Below are 6,387 nucleotides of genomic sequence, written 5' to 3'. Positions count from 1 at the left end.
GTAGGGAAAATCCTTACTTCCCTCTAAGGTCAGATTCATAGAATCGTTTAGGTTGGAAAAGACCTTTAAGATGATCAAATCCAACCTTTAACCTAACCCTGCCATCCCACCACTAAACCATGGCCCTAAGCACCTCATCTACCTGTCTTTTAAATACCTCCAGGGATGGGGACTCGACCACTTCCCTGGGCAGCCTAACAGTGCTTTCAGTAAAAATTTTTTTCCTAATGTCCAACCTAAACCTCCCCTGGTGCAACTTGAGGCCATTTCCCCTCATCCTATCGCCCGTTACCAGGGAGAAGAGACCAACACCTTCCTCTTCGTAAGGAGCAGGTTTTATATTTGTGCTCCAGCCTGAGCACAAGATCCTGCTTGTCCCCAGCAGAGTTTGCCTTTCTCTGACATAACCTCCCCATTGAGTACCCCAACTTATTAAAATCTCTTTTTTTTCATTGTGACTTCTCAATAATATCCATATCAGCTCTGAAGGACTTTGGAAGTGGTAATAAAATGGTGTGCTCTAGTGGGATGATGAATGTTGTTAAAAACTATTAATAGGATTTAATGCATTCATATCTATGAGTACATATGTTATGGGACTAGACTTTTCAGGAAGGACATGTGAGTTACTCTGAAGAACCTATTATGTTCCACAGGCATTAATCTGAAATGTACTTTCCCTGGGACCTTTGCTAATACTCTTTGGAGCAGTTCCTCTCAAATTACCAGGTGGGGATGGAGGCCGTAAACCAAATAACTTAAATGTGCAGTCTGCTTTCTGATAATACAGGGACATTGGGAACATCTGTTAGACTGTTTTCTTTTGAAGGTTACATGAAAAACATTTGTGGTTGCTCTGTTTTTGCTAACATGAAGTCTAAGTTCGATACCCAGGCGTAATGAGTGTTAGTGCATGTGCCTCAAGTTTCTTCTCAGATTTTTTTACTTTGAGTTTTGCCTTTATCCCTGACAGGAATCCTAGTACAGGGGAGCTGTACTAACTGATAGCTGGGACAGGCTAGCTTTTACGAATGACCAAGCACACTAGGAAATGCAGTCAGTACAAGTGGCAGGATGACTGCTCAGGGAAAAGGTCCTGGATGATAGAAGCAAAATCAGAGATGGAAGTGGGCATGGATGGTTGGATTCTTAATGGAGTAAGAAATCAAGGAAAACATATTCATTTGAGCTGTTTATATACTGGCATTATATTTACCTATTTGTTTAAGCACAGTACAGGTTTCAGGTGCTCAGATTTTTACGGTGACTTAGAAAAATCAGTTGAACTTTTGCTTATAGATGTGGTAGCAAAATCAAGATTAAACCCCTGCATTTATGGGAATTTGCTTGTGATAAAGGGAGCTATAAAAATCAAACAAGAAATTTATGCATGTTTCTTCCAGAAGTAGGAGTTCTTAGTAAACAGCAGTGCTTAAAAGAATGCCAGATTGTAAGCACGTCAATAGAAATAAAAAATAAATCACAGCCCCTTTAGGCTTGCTAGACCATGGCTACATAGGTCCACTAAGGAAACCCTGGGTTCACCCAGATGAACACAATTGTGAGCAATCGTCCTGCTAGTTTTACTAATGGGAATTGATCGTGTAACTATTATAAAATATTTCAACATCCTCTACTCATAGTGAAGAAGGCCCAGAGCCAAAAATAATGATGCTCTGACACATAATGTAGCTGGGGAATACTTGGGAAGGCTGAATTCTTAATAGCCAAGTGCACCTTCTGCATTTCTATTGTGGACATGTCATTCACACAGTGGCGCTGCAGAGGACAGACAGGAAAGGCAGAGAGGGGTCAGAGGGGTCTCAAATGAAAAGAGCTCCATATCACCTGCCTGGAAGCACTATTGCTGTGGGTAACAAAACTGCTTTCAGCAACGATTAGGATATTTCCTGCAGTGTGTCACTAATTGACTCTGGTGCAACATCCCTTTATGTCACAGAAGTTCACTCGCTGCTCTGCCTGTGACAGTAGGAGCTACACTGTGTGAAATATCAAAACGCTTCAGATGTTAGAGGAGCCTTTCATGCATGACAAACATAGACAGCATCCTTACTCTGATTCAGTGGGCATGATGGCAGCCCAAAAAGAAAGAAGAAAGAAGCATAAATGGTGTGAATCAAATGTAACTGTAGAGACAGGAACCCTTGGAACTTAGCCAAAGCTCCCTGGAGCTGCTGGGAGTCTTTCCGTTGGCTTTAATGAGCGCTGAATCAAACTCTCTTTCCTCTGATGTGCTTGCCTCTTGCTCTAATTTTCCTTGCCAAGAGTGCTCTTTAAGGCCATGATTGCAGAAAGCATTCTAGGCAGCACATAAACATGTCCCCATACTTACGGCCAAAGAAAAACTAAGCAAATGTTGAAACTCTCGATTATCATCAAAAACTCTTGAAATGCTCTATCATTAACCTCTGTAATGATCTGATACCTAGCAAACACCACAAATTTAGATGCCATCACAGTACAATATGGGTCGTGAACCTACTTTAACATTCATAGTGGACCAGTTCATTCAACTGACTTTACTGTGTTGTTCAGAGCCCAAAGCATCAAAAAAATTACAAATAAAAAGGAAGCTTGTGATTTTTATTTTCCAGGTATCTCCTGTTGATATGGAGTTTATTCAGGATATGCTGGTGTTTTGAAACTTAACTATCAACAGGTAGTCACTTAAGTCAGTATTCTGATGACTGCATAAAAGGACTCTGGCTGTTATAAAGGAAAATACATTTTTCAGACATTGTGGATTATTTATTTATGTCCAGAATTCCTGAATAATGGTTTTGTGCACAGACTCCAAGTTTTATGTGAAAGACAGCTCCACATCTTCGCTTAAGGGCTCTAGGAAGAACTAGCCATTGAGTCTGAACTTGTAGTCCCTTGTGTTCAGAAATGTTCGTGTTTGAGCACATACAGGAAGCAAAGACCAATTCTGCTGGACTTACCTTCCAGTCACCTCAATAACAAATAAATAGGAACCTAGGCCTCTGTAATTCATGCTGTGTATTATAACCAGGTCAGAATCTGGGACACATGCTCCAGCAGCTGGCCCTGCTTTAAACTGCTAAATTCTGAAGCTGAAACTTTTTTCTCCTAATCCCGGGTTTAAAAACGCAGCCATTGTCAACACTGTGTTCTGTAGAGTGTTTCAGACACTCTTCTTCTTAATTGATTATACAGCCCCTGGGAGTTTTTTCTGCTTTCCCATTATAGCCTTTCTGTTAGCTTTTGGCCAACAGGATTTATAATTTCACCGGTACTGTCACTCTATATGTTGTCAAGTGACTACATAAGCATTAAAAATAAAATCACAAAGTCTCCAGAGTTTTGTATCATTTACTAAGTGAAAATTAACAGAAGTATATCTATTGCTAGTTATGCAACAGGATGTGTGAATTGACACTTTCCTGATTGCTATGAAAGCTGGCGACACTAATCAGGGATTTGTCAGTAATCATTAAAAAACAATGTGATATGATGTCATGCAGTGTAATCCCCAAATTTATTACCTGCCCATCTTTTTCATGACTAGTATAAAGTTTGCTTGTCGTTCATCTCCCCTCCTACCTCCCTTTACCCACCTCCTTTTCCTTCTCTTTTGAATGCAATCAGAAGTCTATTATTACTGCAATTATCTGAAACACCATGAAATAGCGTATGAAGTAATTACCTCATGGCAGACACTAACAGCTTTTATCAGGTACTTATACATCATTAGCAACATTTACAACATGTTTCCAATTTCTCGGAGTATGGAGGATATGAGCTTGCATGGCCATATTTTCAGGAGATGCTATACCAATGGTGCATATGGGTCATAGCTCCAGGCTCTGGGTCATAAATGAAATCTAGATGTATGAGCAAGGACAACATTCATCAGTACAGGTAATTCTTTCAGATAATTCTGGTTACAGATAAGTAACCTGCTTAGCAAACACTTCTTAAAGAAGCAAAAAAACATTTAGACTCTGAGAAGCATGTCACCAATTCTAGGAGCTGCCAAACCTGGCAGCCTCATAGAGGTGAGGTTGCTGCAGCTCCATGTCCACAAGCTCAGTCAGTACCGAGGCTGAGGATGTGTTCGCAGTAGGCATGCACGCATACATACGCACAGTACACATGTTCATATACTCATGGTCAGCCACACAGACTAACACAAACAGAAAAAAAAGTACTCACACAAATGCAAGCAACACCAACCACCTCATCCCATTCCCCTCTCTGTCTGAGTGGGATGAAGGCCTGTTGAGGGGTGGGGGCATATACACACAGGCACACACATATGTACAATGTGGGTCCCTTTGGCAGCTGGGTTTAGACACAGTCCATCTAGTAGCTGCCCCTGGATCCTGGTCTCCCCATCTGCTGGCATGTGGACCTGTGAGCCCCTGTGACACCCAGTCCCACCCAGCTGCTGGAGCTCAAACCTACACTCTCATGCACCCTAGAACCCTCCAGTAAATGGACTTAGACATCAAGTCTACCCATAGTCCAGGCCCCTGGAACCCTTGGACACCCAATTGTCTTGCACACGGAGACACACACATTTGAATAAGTCTAATAGTGGGTCCAAGATTTATGACCTTAGAATAGTGAAGCCCCAGACACAATGGTATCTCTAGTTACTGGCGTGGACCTCATGGTCCCTCCAGTAGCCAACTTGCAGACCACTCTGGTCTCTCCAGTATCCAGCCCAGACTTATGGCTTCTCCAATACCTGGCTTCTAAGCCACTTATCTATTCACCAGACAGTTATGCTTGATGCTTACTAGCGATCATGCACTGTCATTCACACTCACACAACGTGCACCCTGGTCTCTCTAGTTGCTGGCACCCTTGCCTGTATGACTGATGGTCTGACTTTCAACTGCTGATACTTAGACCTCCGTACTCACACATGCACAAAGAACAGAGAGTCCTCACACCCACAAAAATAATTAGATTTGGAGTTCAATAGGAAGACAGACTGGTGAACAGGTGCACAGCATGGCCAGACCAGCAATCTGTTTGCTTGTGAACTTTTATTCCCCTGTCCCTCTATTTCCCTGCGCTTGTTCCTCCCCAGATCACCATGAGTCCCTCCTTTTCCTGCCTTTGGTTTGCCCCCTAAAATCCCCATTAAATATCTTTACCATGCCATTACAGAAACTTGGTGGGATGAAACCCACGACTGGAATGTAGCTATGGATGGCTACAGGCTGTTCAGAAGGGACAGGAGAGGAAGGAGGGGTGGAGGCGTTGCCCTCTACATCAAGAAATCGTTACAGTGTGAAGAGCTGACCCTGAAGAATAGCCACGAGCAGGTCGAAAGCTTATGGGTCAAAATCGGAGGAAGAGGCAACAAAGGGAACCTGGTGGTTGGTGTCTACTACAGGCCGCCAGATCAAGGGGAGCCGACTGACGAAGCGTTCTTCCTCCAGCTCCGGGAGGCTTCACGCTCGCAGGCTCTTGTCCTGCTGGGGGACTTCAACCACCCCGACATCTGCTGGAAAACCAACATGGCAGGATGTAGGCAATCCAGCAGGTTTCTCGAATGCATTGAGGACAACTTCTTAAGCCAGGTAATAGACACCCCTACCCGAGGGGATGCGATACTGGACCTGGTGGTCACCAATGCAAGCGAGCTCGTCGGAGATGTCAAGATCGGAGGCAGCCTGGGCTGCAGTGACCACGCGCTGGTGGAGCTCACGCTCCTAAGGGAAATGACAAGAACAAAGAGTATAGTCAGGACCCTAAATTTTAGAAAAGCAAACTTCCAGCTCCTCAAGGAGATAGTCAGAAGAACTCCCTGGGAAACGGTCCTCAGAGACAGGGGAGCAGAACAGAGCTGGCGGATCTTTAAGGATGTGATCCACAGAGCGCAAGAGCTCTCGATCCCTAGCTGTAAGAAATCAGGAAAAGAAGGGAAGAGACCGGCGTGGCTGAGACAAGAGATGCTGGTCGAACTAAGGAAGAAGAGGGAACTGCACAGGCAGTGGAAGCAGGGACAGGTATCCTGGGAAGAATATAGGGAAGCGGTCAGGTTGTGTAGGAATGGGGTCAGGAAGGCCAAGGCGCAGCTGGAACTGAACTTGGCTAGGGATGCGAAGAATAATAAGAAGGGTTTCTACAGGTATATCAGCCGGAAAAGGATGGTTAAAGAAAGTGTACCCCCACTGATGAGCAAGACTGGCAGGCTGGTAACAGCAGATGAGGAGAAGGCTGAGGTACTCAACGACTTTTTTGCCTCAGTCTTCACTGGCAACCTCTCTCCTCACCCCTCCCGAGTCGATGGATGGCATGAGGGGCACCGGGAGGGCAAAACCCCTCCTGCTGTAGGAGAAGACCAGGTTCGTGACCACCTGAGGAACCTGAATGCACACAAGTCCA

The sequence above is a fragment of the Egretta garzetta genome, unplaced genomic scaffold, assembly GCF_000687185.1.
Source record: "Egretta garzetta isolate BGI_Z169 unplaced genomic scaffold, ASM68718v1 scaffold68, whole genome shotgun sequence".
In the NCBI taxonomy this organism is placed as follows: Eukaryota; Metazoa; Chordata; class Aves; order Pelecaniformes; family Ardeidae; genus Egretta; species Egretta garzetta.
The sequence above is the reverse complement of the archived record's forward strand: the minus strand, read 5'-3'. Positions refer to the sequence as shown.